At 35.7% G+C, this 18373-nt stretch overlaps 1 long non-coding RNA gene across 2 annotated transcripts in view; it reads right to left on the bottom strand.

The window, feature by feature from the left end:
• Nucleotides 1-16334, bottom strand: part of LOC137622059 (uncharacterized) — a 28846-nt gene extending 12512 nt beyond the window's left edge. Inside the window, exon 1 of one of the 2 annotated variants that reach the window (XR_011040340.1) lies at nt 16200-16334. This is a non-coding gene — a long non-coding RNA (uncharacterized lncRNA). Of the gene's footprint in view, nt 1-16073; nt 16167-16199 lie in introns of those variants that run through there. The other variant, XR_011040341.1, reaches the window with a different exon arrangement.
• Between the last annotated feature and the right edge of the window lie 2039 nt (nt 16335-18373).

The following is an 18373-nucleotide window of genomic DNA, read 5'->3' as shown; positions in this document are numbered from 1 at the left end:
AAAATCTGATGTGAAGGTGACATGTATATAAAATCTGATGTGAACGTAACGTGGTTGTAAAATCCGATGTGAAAGTGACGTGGTTATAAAATCCGAAGTGAAAGTAACGTGCTTATAAAATCCGAAGTGAAAGTAACGTGGTTATAAAATCCGATGTGAAAGTAACGTGGTTATGAAATCCTATGTGAAAGTAACGTGTTTATAAAATCTGATGTGAAAGTGACGTGGTTATTAAATCGGATGTGAAAGTGACGTGGTTATTAAATCCGATGTGAAAGTGACATGTTTATAAAATCTGATGTGAACGTAACGTGGTTATAAAATCCGATGTGAAAGTGACGTGGTTATAAAATCCGATGTGAAAGTAAAGAGTTTATAAAATCAGATGTGAACTTGAGTTTATGAAATCCGATGTGAAAGTGACATCACTTTCACATTGGATTTTATAAACATGTCACTTTCACATCGGATTTTATAAACTCATCACGTTCACATCTGATTTTATAAACGTCACTTTCACATCGGATTTTATAACCACATCACTTTCACATCAGATTTTATAAACATGTCACTTTCACATCGGATTTTATAATCATGTCACTTTCACATCGGAAAGTGACATGTTTATAAAATCCGATGTGAAAGTGACGTGGTTATAAAATGAGATGCGAAAGTGACGTGTTTATAAAATCAGAGGTGAAAGTAACGTGGTAATAAAATCCAAAGTGAAAGTAATGTGGTTATAAAATCCGATGTGAAAAAGACGTGTTTATAAAATCCGATGTGAAAGTGATGTCACTTCCACATCGGATTTCATAAACTCATCACGTTCACATCTGATTTTATAAACTCGTCACTTTCACATTGGATTTTATAATCATGTCACTTTCACATCAGATTTTATAACCACGTTACTTTCACCTCTGATTTTATAACCACGTTACTTTCACATCGGATTTTATAAACATGTCACTTTCACATCGGATTTTATAATAATGTCACTTTCACATCGGAAAGTGACATGTTTATAAAATCCGATGTGAAAGTGACGTGGTTATAAAATGAGATGTGAAAGTGACGTGTTTATAAAATCAGAGGTGAAAGTAACGTGGTTATAAAATCCGAAGTGAAAGTAATGTGGTTATAAAATCCGATGTGAGTGACATGATTATAAAATCCAATGTGAAAGTGACATGATTATAAAATACAATGTGAAATTGATGAGTTTATAAAATTAGGTGTCAACGTGATGAGTTTATAAAATCCGATGTGAAAGTGACATCACTTTCAAACATGTCACTTTCACATCGGATTTTATAAACTCATCACGTTCACATCTGATTTTATAAACTCATCACTTTCACATCAGATTTATAACCATATCACTTTCACATCGAATTTTATAAACATGTCACTTTCACATCGGAAAGTGACGTGGTTATAAAATCCGATGTGAAAGTGACGTGGTTATAAAATCCGATGTGAAAGTGACGTGGTTATAAAATCCGATGTGAAAGTGATGAGTTTATAAAATCAGATGTGAACGTGATGAGTTTATAAAATCCGATGTGAAAGTGATGTCACTTTCACATCGGATTTTATAAACTCATCACGTTCACATCTAATTTTATAAACTCGTCACTTTCACATCGGATTTTAAACCACGTCACTTTCAGATCTGATTTTATAACCACGTTACGTTCACAACAGATTTTATAAACATGTCACTTTCACATCGGATTTTATAACCACGTTACTTTCACTTCGGATTTTAACCCTTTAACCCCCAGGCTATTTGGAAATTTGCAACCCATAACCCAGGGGGTTATTTTTTTCCAGCAAATTTTGCAGTATATTTTTTTAAATTGCTCTAACAGCCTCAATTTTTGTCATAGGGAGGTCAGATTTGTCTCATTCTCTTGGAAAATGCCTGAATTTTCGAATAAAGTTATCAAAAATATGAAAAAAAAAAAAAACAATTTTTATGGAATTTGTTTGCAAGGCCGTACCGGTACATTCATGGGGATAAACGGATGGCTTTTGTGAACCGTACCAGTAAGTCTTTTGGAGGTTTTTGGGGTAAAAAAATAGTCACTTTCACATCGGATTTTATAACCACGTCACTTTCACATCAGATTTTATAACCACGTTACTTCCACATCGGATTTTATAATCATGTTACTTTCACGTCGGATTTTATAAACATCACTTTAACATCGGATTTTATGAACATGTGTTTAAAAAATCCAAAGTGAAAGTAACGTGGTTATAAAATCCGATGTGAAAGTAACGTGGTTATAAAATCCGATGTAAAAGTGACGAGTTTTTAACACTTTTACCGCCAAAGGACTTACTGGTACGTTTCACAAAAGCCATCCCTTTACTCCCATGGATGTACCTTGCAAAAAAATGCCATAATTTTTTTTTTCATATTTTATATATTTATTTTCAAAAATTCAGGCATTTTTCAAGAGAATGAGACCAACCTGACCTCTCTATGACAAAAATAAAGGCTGTTAGAGCAATTTTAAAAATATATACTATATACTGCAAAATGTACTGGGAAAGAAATAACCCCCTGGGGGTTAAGGGTTGGAAATTTCCAAATAGCGTGGAGGTAAGAGGGTTGAAATCAGATGTGAATGTGATGTGGTTATAAAATCCAATAAGAGGGTGACATGCATATAAACTCTGATGTGAATGTAACTTGGTTGTAAAATCCGATGTGAAAGTGACGTGGTTGTAAAATCTATGTGAAAGTGATGAGTTTATAAAACCAGATGTGAACGTGATGTGGTTATAAAATCCGATGTGAAAGTAACGTGGTTATAAAATCCAATGTGAAAGTGACGTGTTTAAAAATCCGATGTGAAAGTAGCGTGGTTATAAAATCTGAAGTGAAGGTAACGTGGTTATAAAATACGATGTGAAAGTGACGTGTTTATAGAATATGATGTGAGGGACGTATTTATAAAATCCGATGTGAAAGTGACGTGTTTATAAAATCCGAAGTGAAAGTAATGTGGTTATAAAATCCGAAGTGAAAGTGACGTGTTTATAAAATCCGATGTGAAAGTGACGTGTTTTTAAAATCTGATGTGAAAGTAGCATGGTTATAAAATCCGTAGTGGAAGTAACGTGGTTATAAAATCCGATGTGAAAGTGATATGTTTATAAAATCTGATGTGAATGTAATATGGTTATAAAATCCGATGTGAAAGTGATGTGGTTATAAACTTCCATGTGAAAGACTAGAGTTTATAAAATAAGATGTGAACGTAATGTGGTTATAAAATCCGATGTGAATGTGAAGTGTTTATAAAATCTGATGTGAAAGCAACGTGTTTATAAAATCCGACGTGAAAGTAACGTGGTTATAAAATCCGAAGTGAAAGTAACGTGGTTATAAAATCCAGTGTGAAAGTAACGTGTTTATAAAATCCGATGTGAAAGTGACATGGTTATAAAATCCGATGTGAAAGGGACGAGTTTATAAAATCATATGTGAGCGTGATGTGGTTATAAAATTCGATGTGAAAGTAACATGTATATAAAATCTGATGTGAACGTAACGTGGTTGTAAAATCCGATGTGAAAATGACGTGGTTATGAAATCTAGTGTGAAAGTGACGAGGTTATGATATCCGATGTGAAAGTGACGTGGTTATAAAATCCGAAGTGAAAGTGATGTGATTATAAAATCCGATGTGAAAGTGATGTTTATAAAATCCAATGTGAAAGTAACGTGTTTATAAAATCAGATGTGAAAGTGATGAATTTATAAAATCAGATGTGAACGTGATGTGGCTACGTAATCCGATGTGAAAGTGACATATATAAAATCAGATGTGAAAGTGATGAGTTTATCAAATTCAATGTGAAAGTGACATGTATATAAAATCAGATGTGAAAGTGACATGTATATCAAATCCGATATGAAAGTGACGTGGTTATAAAACCTATATGAAAGTGAATTGGTTATAAAATCCGATGTGAAAGTGACGTGGTTATAAAATCCGATGTGAAAGTGACGTAGTTATGAAATCCAAAATGAAAGTAACGTGGTTATAAAATCCGATGTGAAAGTGACATGTTTATAAAATCCGATGTGAAAGTGACGTGTTTATAAAATCCAGTGTGAAAGTAACGTGGTTATAAAATCCGATGTGCAAGTGCCATGTTTATGAAATCTGATGTCAACGTAACGTGATTATAAAATCCGATGTGAAAGTGACATGGTTATAATATCCAATGTGAAAGTGAAGTTTATAAAATCAGATATGAACATGATGTGGTTATAAAATGCGGTGTGAAACTGATGTGGTTGCAAAATCGATGTGAAAGTGACGTGGTTGTAAAATCCGATGTGAAAGTGCCGAGGTTATAAAATCCGATGTGAAAGTGACGTGGTTATGAAATACGATGTGAAAGTGACGTGGTTATGAAATACGATGTGAAAGTGACGTGGTTATGAAATACTATGTGAAAGTGACGTGGTTATGAAATCCGATGTGACAGTGACGTGGTTATTAAATCCAAAGCGAGAGTAACTTGGTTATAAAATCCGACGTGAAAGTGACGTGTTTATAAAATCCGACGTGAAAGTAACGTTATATAATCCGAAGTGAAAGTAACGTGGTTATAAAATACGAAGTGAAAGTAACGTGGTTATAAAACCTGATGTTAAAGTAATGTGGTTATAATATCCAATGTGAAGATGAAGTGGTTATAAAATCCGATGTGAAAGTGACGTGTTTTTTAAAATCCAATGTGAAAGTGACGTGGTTATGAAATCCGATGTGAAAGTTACATGTTTATAAAATACGATGTGAAAGTGACGTGGTTATAAAATCCAATGTGAAAATGACAAGTTTATGAAGTCAGATGTGAACGTGATGTGGTTATAAAATCCGATGTGAAAGCGACGTGCTTATAAAATCCGATGTGAAAGTAACGTGGTTATAAAATCCAAAGTGAAAGTAACGTGGTTATAAAATCCAAAGTGAAAGTAACGTGGTTATAAAATCCAAAGTGAAAGTAAAGTGGTTATAAAATCCGATGTGAAAGTGACATGGTTATAGAATCCGACGTGAAAGTGACTAGTTTATAAAATCAGATGTGAACGTGACATGGTTATAAAATCCGATGTGAAAGTGACATGTATATAAAATCTGATGTGAACGTAACGTGGTTGTAAAATCCAATGTGAAAGTGACGTGGTTATAAAATCCGAAGTGAAAGTAACGTGCTTATAAAATCCGACGTGAAAGTAACGTGGTTATAAAATCCAAACTGAAAGTAAGTAGTTATAAATTCCGATTTGAAAGTAACGTAGTTATAAAATCCGATGTGAAGGTAACGTGGTTATAAAATCCGATGTGAAAGTGGCATGTATATAAAATCTGATGTGACCGTAAAGTGGTTTTAAAAGCCGATGTGAAAGTAACGCGGTTATCCAATCCGATATGAAAGTGACGTGGTTATAAAATCCGAAGTGAAAGTAACGTGGTTATAAAATCCGATGTGAAAGTGACATGTTTATAAAATCTGATGTGAAAGAGACATGTTTATAAAATCCGGTGTGAAAGTGACGCGGTTATAAAATCCGAAGTGAAAGTAACGTGGTTATAAAATCCGATGTGAAAGTGATGTGTTTATAAAATCTGATGTGAAAGTAACGTGGTTATGAAATCTGATGTGAAAGTAACGTGGTTATGAAATACGATGTGAAAGTAACGTGGTTATGAAATCCGATGTGAAAGTAACGTGGTTATAAAATCCGATGTGAAAGTAACGTGGTTATGAAATCTGATGTGAAAGTAACGTGGTTATGAAATACGATGTGAAAGTAACGTGGTTATGAAATCCGATGTGAAAGTAACGTGGTCATGAAATCCGATGTGAAAGTAAAGTGGTTATAAATCCCATGTGAAAGTGACGTGGTTATTAAATCCGATGTGAAAGTGACATGTTTATAAAATCCGATGTGAAAGTGACGTGGTTATAAAATCCGAAGTGAAAGTAAAGAGTTTATAAAATCACATGTGAACTTGATGTGGTTATAAAATCTGATGTGAAGGCGACATGTATATAAAATCTGATGTGAACGTAACATGGTTGTAAAATCCAATGTGAAAGTGACGTGGTTATAAAATCCGAAGTGAAAGTAACGTGCTTATAAAATCCAAAGTGAAAGTAACGTGGTTTTAAAATCCGATGTGAAAGTGACGTGGTTATTAAATCCGATGTGAAAGTGACATGTTTATAAAATCTGATGTGAACGTAACGTGGTTATAAAATCCGATGTGAAAGTGACGTGGTTATAAAATCCGAAGTGAAAATAAAGAGTTTATAAAATCAGATGTGAACTTGATGTGGTTATAAAATCCGATGTGAAGGTGACATGTATATAAAATCTGATTTGAACGTAACGTGGTTGTAAAATCCGATGTGAAAGTGACGTGGTTATAAAATCCGAAGTGAAAGTAACGTGCTTATAAAATCCGACGTGAAAGTAACGTGGTTATAAAATCTGACGTGAAAGTAACGTGGTTATAAAATCCGATGTGAAAGTGACATGTTTATAAAATCTGATGTAAAAGACGTGTTTATAAAATCCGGTGTGAAAGTGACGCGGTTATAAAATCTAAAGTGAAAGTAACGTTGTTATAAATCCGATGTGAAAGTGATGTGTTTATAAAATCTGATGTGAACGTAACGTGTTTATAAAATCCGATGAGAAAGTGACGTGGTTATAAAATCCGATGTGAAAGTGACGTGTTTATAAAATCCGACGTGAAAGTAACGTGGTTATAAAATCTGACGTGAAAGTAACGTGGTTATAAAATCCGACGTGAAAGTAACGCGGTTATAAAATCCGACGTGAAAGTAACGTGGTTATAAAATCCGAAGTGAAAGTAACGTGGTTATAAAATCCGAAGTGAAAGTAACGTGGTTATAAAATCCGAAGTGAAAGTAACGTGGTTATAAAATCCGAAGTGAAAGTAACGTGGTTATAAAATCCGAAGTGAAAGTAACGTGGTTATAAAATCCGATGTGAAAGTAACGTATTTATGAAATCCGATGTGAAAGTAACGTATTTATGAAATCCGATGTGAAAGTAACGTGGTTATGAAATCCAATGTGAAAGTAACGTGGTTATGAAAAACGATGTGAAAGTAAAGTGGTTATAAATCCGATGTGAAAGTAACGTGGTTATGAAATCCGATGTGAAAGTAACGTGGTTATGAAATCCTTTGTGAAAGTAACGTGGTCATAAAATCCGATGTGAAAGTGACGTGGTTATTGATTCCGATGTGAAAGTAACGTGGTTATAAAATCCGATGTGAAAGTGACGTGGTTATGAAATCCGATGTGAAAGTAACGTGTTTATAAAATCCGATGTGAAAGTGACGTGGTTATTAAATCCGATGTGAAAGTAACGTGTTTATAAAATCCGATGTGAAAGTGACGTGGTTATTAAATCCGATGTGAAAGTAACGTGGTTATAAAATCCGATGTGAAAGTGACGTGGTTATGAAATACGATGTGAAAGTAAAGTGGTTATAAATCCGATGTGAAAGTAACGTGGTTATAAAATCCGATGTGAAAGTAACGTGGTTATGAAATACGATGTGAAAGTAAAGTGGTTATAAATCCGATGTGAAAGTAACGTGGTTATGAAATCCGATGTGAAAGTAACGTGGTTATGAAATCCTTTGTGAAAGTAACGTGGTTATAAAATCCGATGTGAAAGTGACGTGGTTATTAAATCCGATGTGAAAGTAACGTGGTTATAAAATCCGATGTGAAAGTGACGTGGTTATGAAATCCGATGTGAAAGTAACGTGTTTATAAAATCCGATGTGAAAGTGACGTGGTTATAAAATCCGATGTGAAAGTAACGTGTTTATAAAATCCGATGTGAAAGTGACGTGGTTATTAAATCCGATGTGAAAGTGACGTGGTTATTAAATCCGATGTGAAAGTGACGTGGTTATTAAATCCGATGTGAAAGTGACACGTTTATAAAATCTGATGTGAACGTAACGTGGTTATAAAATCCGATGTGAAAGTGACGTGGTTATAAAATCCGAAGTGAAAGTAAAGAGTTTATAAAATCAGATGTGAACTTGATGTGGTTATAAAATCCGATGTGAAGGTGACATGTATATAAAATCTGATGTGGACGTAACGTGGTTGTAAAATCCGATGTGAAAGTGCCGTGGTTATAAAATCCGAAGTGAAAGTAACGTGCTTATAAAATCTGACGTGAAAGTAACGTGGTTAAAACATCCAAACTGAAAGTAAGTGGTTATAAATTCCGATTTAAAAGTAACGTGGTTATAAAATCCGATGTGAAGGTAACGTGGTTATAAAATCCGTAGTGTAAGTAACGTGCTTATAAAATCCGACGTGACAGTAACGTGGTTATAAAATCCGAAGTGAAAGTAACGTGCTTATAAAATCCGACGTGAAAGTAACATGGTTATAAAACCCAATGTGAAAGTGACATGTTTATAAAATCTGATGTGAACGTAACGTGGTTTTAAAATCCGATGTGAAAGTGACGTGGTTATAAAATCCCAAGTGAAAGTAACGTGGTTATAAAATCCAAAGTGAAAGTAACGTGGTTATAAAATCCGACGTGAAAGTAACGTGGTTATGAAATCCGATTTTAAAGTAACGTGGTTATAAAATCTGATGTGAAGGTAACGTGGTTATAAAATCCGTAGTGTAAGTAACGTGGTTATAAAATCCGACGTGACAGTAACGTGGTTATAAAATCCGAAGTGAAAGTAACGTGCTTATAAAATCCGACGTGAAAGTGACATGTTTATAAAATCTGATGTGAACGTAACGTGGTTTTAAAATCCGATGTGAAAGAGACATGTATATAAAATCTGATGTGAAGGTAACGTGGTTATAAAATCCGATGTGAAAGTGACGTGGTTATAAAATCCGAAGTGAAAGTAAAGAGTTTATAAAATCAGATGTGAATTTGATGTGTTTATAAAATCCGATGTGAAGGTGACATGTATATAAAATCTGATGTGAACGTAACGTGGTTGTAAAATCCGATGTGAAAGTGACGTGGTTATAAAATCCGAAGTGAAAGTAACGTGTTTATAAAATCCGATGTGAAAGTAACGTGGTTATAAAATCCAAACTGAAAGTAAGTGGTTATAAATTACGATTTGAAAGTAACGTGGTTATAAAATCCGATATGAAGGTAACGTGGTTATAAAATCCGTAGTGTAAGTAACGTGGCTATAAAATCCGACGTGACAGTAACGTGGTTATAAAATCCGAAGTGAAAGTAACGTGCTTATAAAATCTGACGTGAAAGTAACATGGTTATAAAACCCAATGTGAAAGTGACATGTTCATAAAATCTGATGTGAACGTAACGTGGTTTTAAAATCCGATGTGAAAGTGACGTGGTTATAAAATCCAAAGTGAAAGTAACGTGGCTATAAAATCCGACGTGACAGTAACGTGGTTATAAAATCCGAAGTGAAAGTAACGTGCTTATAAAATCTGACGTGAAAGTAACATGGTTATAAAACCCAATGTGAAAGTGACATGTTCATAAAATCTGATGTGAACGTAACGTGGTTTTAAAATCCGATGTGAAAGTGACGTGGTTATAAAATCCAAAGTGAAAGTAACGTGGCTATAAAATCCGAAGTGAAAGTAATGTGCTTATAAAACCCGATGTGAAAGTGACATGTTTATAAAATCCTATGTGAACGTAACGTGGTTTTAAAATCCGATGTGAAAGACATGTATATAAAATCTGATGTGAACGTAACATGGTTTTAAAAGCCGATGTGAAAGTAACGCGGTTATGAAATCCGATATGAAAATGACATGTTTATAAAATCTGATGTGAAAGTGACGTATTTATAAAATCCGGTGTGAAAGTAACGCAGTTATAAAATCTGAAGTGAAAATAACGTGGTTATAAAATCCGATGTGAAAGTGATGTGTTTATAAAATCTGATGTGAACATAACGTGTTTATAAACTCCGACGTGAAAGTGACGTGGTTATAAAATCCGATGTGAAAGTAACGTGGTTATAAAATCCGATGTGAAAGTAATGTGGTTATAAAATCTGATGAGAAAGTGACGTGGTTATTAAATCCGATGTGAAAGTGACATGTTTATAAAATCTGATGTCAACGTAACGTGGTTATAAAATCCGAAGTGAAAGTAACGTAGTTATAAAATCCGAAGTGAAAGTAATGTCGTTATAAAATCCGATGTGAAAGTGACATTTTAATAAAATCTGATGTGAAGGTAACGTGGTTATAAAATACGATGTGAAAGGGACATGTATATAAAATCTGATGTGAAAGTGACGCGGTTATGAAATCCTATGTGAAAGTGATGTGGTTATAAAATCCAAAGTGAAAGTAACGAGGTTATAAAATCCGATGTGAAAGTGACGTGGTTATAAAATCTGAAGTGAAAGTAACGTGGTTATAAAATCCAAAGTGAAAGTAACGAGGTTATAAAATCCGATGTGAAAGTAACGTGGTTATAAAATCTGAAGTGAAAGTAACGTGGTTATAAAATCTGAAGTGAAAGTGACGTGGTTATAAAATCCGATATGAAAGTGAAGTTTATAAAATCTGATGTGAACGTGATGTAGTTATAAAATCCGATGTGAAAGTGACGTGTTTATAAAATCCGACGTGAAAGTAACGTGGTTATAAAATCCGAAGTGAAAGTAATAGGTTATAATCTCCGATGCGAAAGTAACGTGGTTATAAAATCCGATGTGAAAGTGACGTGGTTATAAAATATGATGTGAAAGTGACGAGTTTATAAAATCAGATATGAAAGTGACATGTATATAAAATCCGATGTGAAAGTGACTTGGTTATAAAATCTGATGTGAAAGTGACGTGGTTATAAAATCCGATGTAAAAGTGACGTGGTTATAAAATCCGATGTGAACATGACATGGTTTTAAAACCAGACGTGACGTGGTTATAAAATCAGATGTGACATGGTTATAAAATTAGATGTGACCTGGTTATAAAATCACATATGACCTGATTATAAAATCAGATGTATAGTGATTATAAAACCTGATGTGGCAAGGTTATAAAATCCGATGTGACTTGGTTATAAAAATCAAATGTGACATAGGTTATTAAATCACACGAGAAGGTTATAAAATCTAATGTAATGTTATAAAAGCAGATGTGTCTTAGCTATAAAACCCGATGTGATGTTATAAAATCCGATGTACCCTAGTTATAAAATTAGACGTGATGTGATTATAAATTCCCATGTGTTGTGGTTATAAAATCCAATGTGTCGTGGCTATAAAATCAGATGCAACGTGGTTATAAAATCTGATGTGACGTGGATATAAAATCAGATTTAAAGTGGTTAATAAATGCAATGCATTGGTTATAAAATGCAATGTTTGTTATACTATGCGATGTGTAGGTTATAAAATTACGATGTGAAAGTTTAAAATGTGATGTAGGCTACAGATTATGATGCTCCACATCGTCCAACATCGCTAGAAACTGCAGGACGAAGGGAATCGAGTGATACAATAAGGTTGGCCTTCAAAAAGTGTTTTAAAACTATTCAACTATACATTATTGAAAAGCTTAACTGCTTTGAAAGACACGCGCTTTAACCGTAGTTAAGATTCAAAGCAGTTAAAGTTTTCATAGGGCTTCTTATTCATGGACTTTATATAGTTTTCGAGTTAATTTTCCTTCCAATATGGCCAATATTTTCCGCGTTTTCCCTTCTTTATGGTTGAGGCTAAAATTGGGGACTAACAAACCTTTGAAATTGCACTATTTAAAACGTTGTGTACAAACTCATAGGTTTAAAATGCCAGTTCAAATTTGACTAATAGATATACGGCTTTGAAATTAATTTTATGTATTAGTTATTTGCAATAAATCTATGTAACAAGTAAATCTGATGCCCAAGAAACTAATGAAATTGTAAATTAAATTGGGAACACGAATGACAAGTGTTCGGCTCCACACTTGACACTTTTATGAGAAAGTCTTCAAGCGAACTAATAGAGAAAAGATTCATTAAAAAAAATAATAAACCACAATCAAACTTCCTATAATGATATACATAGTGAATTAAACCTAAGTTCAGTATCTAAGAACAAATGACAAAAGCATTGTACCTACGCGATTTCCATCAGGGATAATTTTTTCTTACTGCACTTGATTCAGAATTATCTTCGTTTGGGATATCAAATGTATATCTCGAATTATTTACTCATCATAACTCAATAAGGTTTCCAACAATTCTGAATTCAAAGAAAACCATTTACCTGGTAACAATATCCCTCATTTCAGTTAACGGAATGAAAAAAAAAAAAAAGCTGTTTACAGTGATACCTCGGTAGTCGAACGACTCTATACTCGAACAATTCGGAGTTCGACCAAAATTTTCGAGAAATTTTTGCTGCGGTGCTCGACCAAAAATTCGGTACTCGACCAGCCGAACACGTGACGACCGCATGGGCTTTGTGATGATCGCGCCATCTCGGCCACTCTCGCTTGTTCGGGAAGCATCAGTTCTCTCGAGAGCGTCACTCAGACAACGCGCGATCAGCATTCGTTGTGATTTAGTGATTTTCAGTGCTTTTAATTGCTTTTTTAGCTTTCATAATGAGTCCCAAGAAAGTAATGAGTGTTAAGGGGAAGGAGAAGAGGAAAACAGTGCGAACAACGATCGAGTTGAAGAAGGAAATTATAGCGAAATATGAGAATGGTGTACGAGTGTCCGATTTAGCGGTAGAATACGGAATGGCGAAGTCGACCATTTCTACGTTTTTAAAGCATAAAGAAATGATTAAGAAGGCGAATGTTGCAACGGGAGTTACGGCGGTAACTAAGCAAAGGCCACAAGTGATTGAGGAGATGGAAAAGTTGCTTTTAATATTTATTAAAGAAAAACAGTTGGCCGGGGAAAGTGTTAGTGAAGCGTTCATTTGTGAAAAAGCGTTGCATATCTATGAAGAATTAGTGAAGAAAAGTCCGAGTACCAGTGAAAGTGATTCATTTACATTTAAAGCGAGCAGGGGTTGGTTTGAAAAGTTTCGTAATAGAACAGGTATTCGTAATAGAACAGGTATTCATCATTTTCGAAGAATACTGCAGAGGAGGAAGAAACAATTAACAATAGACCAGTTTTTCACAAAAGAAAAGAAAGCTGCTACATCAAAGCCTGTTTCTCCTCCAAAGAAGAGACAAAGAAGAGAAGAAACCCCTGAAATAGATCTGCCCACCCTTTCATTGGAGAGAGAAACAACTCCTGAAGGAGAACTACCCCGCCACATCATGGAAGGGGACTCTCCTTCCAAGCAGTAACCTCCCCCTTCCATCCTCTCCACATCCATCCCTGTATGCCATCGAACCGCTGCTCAAAGGTATGTTCACTACAGTACAGAAAATGGTTTAAAATTGTTTTATTTTAGTACAGTAAATGGTTTAAAATTGTTTTATAGGATTTTCTGACCAATTTCATACACATTTAGATAATTATTGTTGTTTAGGTACACGTTTTATTAATATTTTGGGCCTGTTCGAGTGCTTGGGAACGGAATAGAATATATACCATTATTTCTTATGGGGAAAAAAAATTCGGTACTCGAACAAATCGGAGGTCGAACACGGATCTCGAACGGATTATGGTCGAGTACCGAGGTATCACTGTACTCAAATCATCTATAGGCCTACTGCCTATCCTGTCTAGTGGAGTTTCTCGAGTACGGCACTGAACTCTCTCTCTCTCTCTCTCTCTCTCTCTCTCTCTCTCTCTCTCTCTCTCTCTCTCGAACGTACGTATTAGCAACTAACGTAACCGAGTTGAGCTAACAATTCGATTCAAGCTGTCAAATCTACAACGAAACAGCGCAATTATTGCAAGTTTTTGCAACCACAAAACGATCTACCCCATAATGTTAGAACCTTAGAAGACTTCCCGTATATAAACTCTAATTCATTTTCTATTGATAACCAAAGCAATGGAAAATATTTGAATATATGAGAGGCGTTTGCATTTTGTTTGCACAAAAATAGTTTGCAACTTTTCGAATTATCCCTGTTAGGTATCTTACTTTCCAGTCTCAAACAGTTAATGCATTTGACGAAATCAAGAGGAAATTGCTTCGATTCATGAATACCACCACAATTTCCACAGTCTCCGATAATGCATGAACTTTATTCTTTCACTATTGTACCCGAGCTGTTACAAATGACGTCTATATATTTAAAAAGTTAAGAGCGCGATATGACATATTTTCAACTTCCCCCTTTCCAAACTACAACCCGCTGGTTCGGCAATTTGTGGGTGAGTGTGGTTTCGAGTGTACCTATCGGGGTACCCCTCTTACCAGGGTATGCCATTTCCTACTCCCCCTGAGCGTGAAAAGAAATAAAATGATTCACCCAAATTCGTAGTAGTTACAGTTTGGTTAATTAGGAATATTGAAATAATGTTATGCAACGTTACGATGCCATTGCTAACGTTAGAAATGCTACGATAATGTTAACATGTGTATTTTAAAGCATTTTTGCATATACCCTTTACACAAAATATAAAAAGGTACAAAAGGGTACAGAACCTAACAAACTCACCTAACCTAACCTAGAAGTTCCCAGGTCACAACCCCTAGCCGGGGGCAAGACCCCGGACCCCCTTCCCAGGTCACAACCCCTAGCGGGGTCAAGCCCCCGGACCCCCTTCCCAGGTCACAAACTTGTACTGGTAAGAGGTAATGTTGAACTGTGCACTCTAAAAATATTAAAATTAAAGAAATTAATGACTTACTTTTATGACCCGGTGTAATGGTCTGTTTTTCCCCCCACCCTAAATAATGGTTACCTCCACCAAGCAAAGGGGAAATCTTGGCCCAGAGGGGGGGGGGGTTATATTACCCTGGGACAAAGTTCCCCCGGGGAGATATATATCCTGCGCCATATTTCCCACGTGGGGAATTTCGAACGGGGGGGGGGGGGGACAGACCATTACACCGGTCGTCCAAAATGTCTTGGAGAATTGCTACATATTGTGCAACCAACAAATCGTCCTGATACGAGAATAGTTACAGATGGTTTCAAACTATCGGAACCTAGATACATGTCTACTGTAGGCCCTAGAGCCTTTAAATATGCGGCCCCGAGACTATATAATAAGCCCCCACGAGACATCCGAATAATTGAAGATATCAAGGCTTTCAAGAGGAAACTGAAGACCTTATTCTGCGAGTGTTTTGATAGAGATGATCAAACAAAGAGCGAATAATACGCATTGAGAAATGTTAAGTTTTCAGACTGAACATCACAAAACGACGGTGGAGGTCCTGTAGAGAGTAGAGTTCCCCTAATGTACAGGACCAGATGAGCAGCCCTTAAAGTACAGGACCTCCACCTTTATTTTGTCATGTTCGTTCGAAAGCATTCAACATTTCACATCGCTTATTGCTCGCTTACTGTTAAATCATCACAATCGAAGCCCTCACCCAATAAGGTCTTAAATTTCCTCTTTGTAAATGAAGATTTCAGAGTTACACTAGTTATTCCGATTAAAGTTAATACGTAAAATATCCCCCTTTTCAGCAACGAAGATGCACTTTCTATTCAAAGGTTTTTGTATCTTTATCAACCAACAACTTCATTGGCGAGTAATTTGAAATTAGCATTACCACAACTAATATTAACAAGACACTTTTATTAACTAACTCGGCTTTCTGTTTCCAACTGACAATTTCAAACTACCGTTTACATCAATGATCACCATTTGGCGCAACTAAATGTTAATATACTAGTAATTAAATACTCTGGGTATCACACGAAATTGACAGTATCATGCCATTGCAGAAAATCCTTCCAATTAATGACAAACAGCTGGTCAAAGATACGTAATGTTTGAAATCCCAGCCACAAGATTATTTCATTTCCTTATCCGATGATTATCCATTTGCTAATCTAGTCTAACCTCTTCAATTGCGTTTAATTCAGGACCATTCTAAACAACACAATTTTTACCAGGGACCCGAGGTACCAACCTGCCATTTGCAAATCTGAACAATGTAAAAATTTCCACTATTTTACGATTATGTTAACCGCTAGGACATCTAACTCCCATATACCTTTCGACAATCATATACTTATCGTCTTGCGAGTATTCTTACCTCCTCCTGGAGTTTTAACTCCAGGAAAATACGGTTCTATAAAACGGTTTCACAACAAAACCCAAGGTCCAAGCACTTGTCAAGATAGTCAAACGTCTTAAGCGGGGTTTACACGAGCGAGCAGCTCGTCGAGCCTGGCTCGACAACCCTGTGTTTGCATTGATGTTCGAGCGTGTAAACGGGGTATTTGGTTGTCGAGCGCGCTCGTCGAGCGGCTCGATGAAAGTCAGGCTCATCTTGACTTTTGTGGGCGGAGCTACATTGTTTGACGAGCGGTGTGAACGTGTGAACGGGTGTCGAGCATCGAACCTCAGTTTTTTTTTCAAACCTGCTAGAGGAAACATCATCAAAGAAATGAATAATGGCTGCCATTAATGAAAGCAAGAATGAGAAGGAAGTCGTAATTTGATTTCATACATACATATCGAGCTCATCCAGCTTTATGGAAAGTTAAATCAAAAGACTATTCCAATAAAGTAGCCAGAAACAAAGGAATAGCGGCTCTGCATGAAATATTGAAAGAACTAATTTTAAAGCCTTAATTTTAAAGCAATAAGCAAGTTGGTATGTGAAAATTTCTCTCTTTTTAGTAGCCAATCCTTCGTCCACTTTGATCTTTTTTTTTTTTTCCTTCTTAGTGCCACTGCTAAAGCAATGGCTATCAAATCGTCCTGGTCGAGAGACATGTTGACGTTGTTTTTAGCACGAGGCACACTGAGGTTCGATGTACTGTCTGAAAGCTCTTCGAGCCGTTCTACAAGTAGGCTCGACAACCGGGCTCGACGAGCTGCTCGCCCGTGTAAACCCCGCTTTAAACTGTTACCGAGTCTTCAATCTTGGTTCTCCTTCACGCGGGTTTTGTCTTAGCCAATCAGAGGCCTCCACCAAAACGAATGTCCAACAAAGTATCAATACCTCCGTTTTCATTGGTCAGGGAATCTAAATGAACTCTGTCATTGGCTGGTGGAACAAAGGTATTTGCTGTAGATGTAAGCGATAGAAAATTTTTTTGAAAAATCTTCCAGAAAATATTTTAAAGATCGCAACTGTTACCCAGATAATGGCAAATATTATTATTATTATTATTATTATTATTTGCTAAGCTACAACCCTAGTTGGAAAAGCAGAATGCTATAAGCCCAGGGGCCCCAACAGGGAAAATAGCCCAGTGAGGAAAGGAAACAAGGAAAAATAAAACATTCTAAGAACAGCAAGTACACCAAAACAAATATTTCATATATACGCTATAAAAAAAAACCCTTAACAAATCACGAAGAGAAATTAGATAGAACAGTATACCCGAATGTACCCTCAAGCAAGAGGGGATAAATATATTAAATGAAGCAGAATTGTATATGAAAGGATAGTAGCCTACTATCAGATCCCAAACCCTCTTGGGGTCTTTTCGGTTTGAGTGCCTATCGAATTTTAATGTTTTTTTTATTCCAATGTATGTATTTTGATGTGGAAAACCCAAAAATGATAACCATTTTGTGGAGAAATTATTTATTGATGGATGTGATAGGTAGTGGCTGTAAGGGGGGAGGGTCGCAGGGGCTAGGCCTAGGTAGGGGTACAGGGCCCTAGGTTAGGTGGTTGTATTAGGTTCGGTAGTGTCCCGAAAATCACTGTGGCCTTAATGGGGGGTCGCAGGGGGGGGCGGAGCGCCCCCCCCCCCCCCGGTAGGCCTAGGTAGGGATACAGGGCCCCTATGCTAGGTTAGGTGGGTTTTCTTAGGTTCAGTAGTGCCCTGAAAATCAAGAAAGCGCACAGAGAAATCGCAGCATTTCAATAAGATATTGATTGATATAAGCCAATTTAAGTGTTAATAAATCATTTTAGGGTTTTCCACATCAAAATACATACTTTGGAATAAAACAAAAAAAAAAACATTTAAATTCGATAGGCACTCAAACCGAAAAGATCCAAAAGGTTTAAATTAAATGATAAACCAGAAAATTATCCATTCATATCATTATTATGTATTTATGATATCAAAACTTCTATAATGTCTAATATCACGATATTACTGGAAATATTTCGCATCAAGTAGTGCTTTATGACTTCACATGATTTTAAGTAATTTTTATGTCATCAAACTATCATATTTGAATTACGTATAGCAACAGAGGGAACCCAATCTTTTAATAATTCATGCAATGTACTACGTCAAT

This window comes from Palaemon carinicauda, chromosome 28 (assembly GCF_036898095.1).
Source record: "Palaemon carinicauda isolate YSFRI2023 chromosome 28, ASM3689809v2, whole genome shotgun sequence".
Classification (NCBI taxonomy): domain Eukaryota; kingdom Metazoa; phylum Arthropoda; class Malacostraca; order Decapoda; family Palaemonidae; genus Palaemon; species Palaemon carinicauda.
The sequence above is the reverse complement of the archived record's forward strand: the minus strand, read 5'-3'. Positions and strand labels throughout refer to the sequence as shown.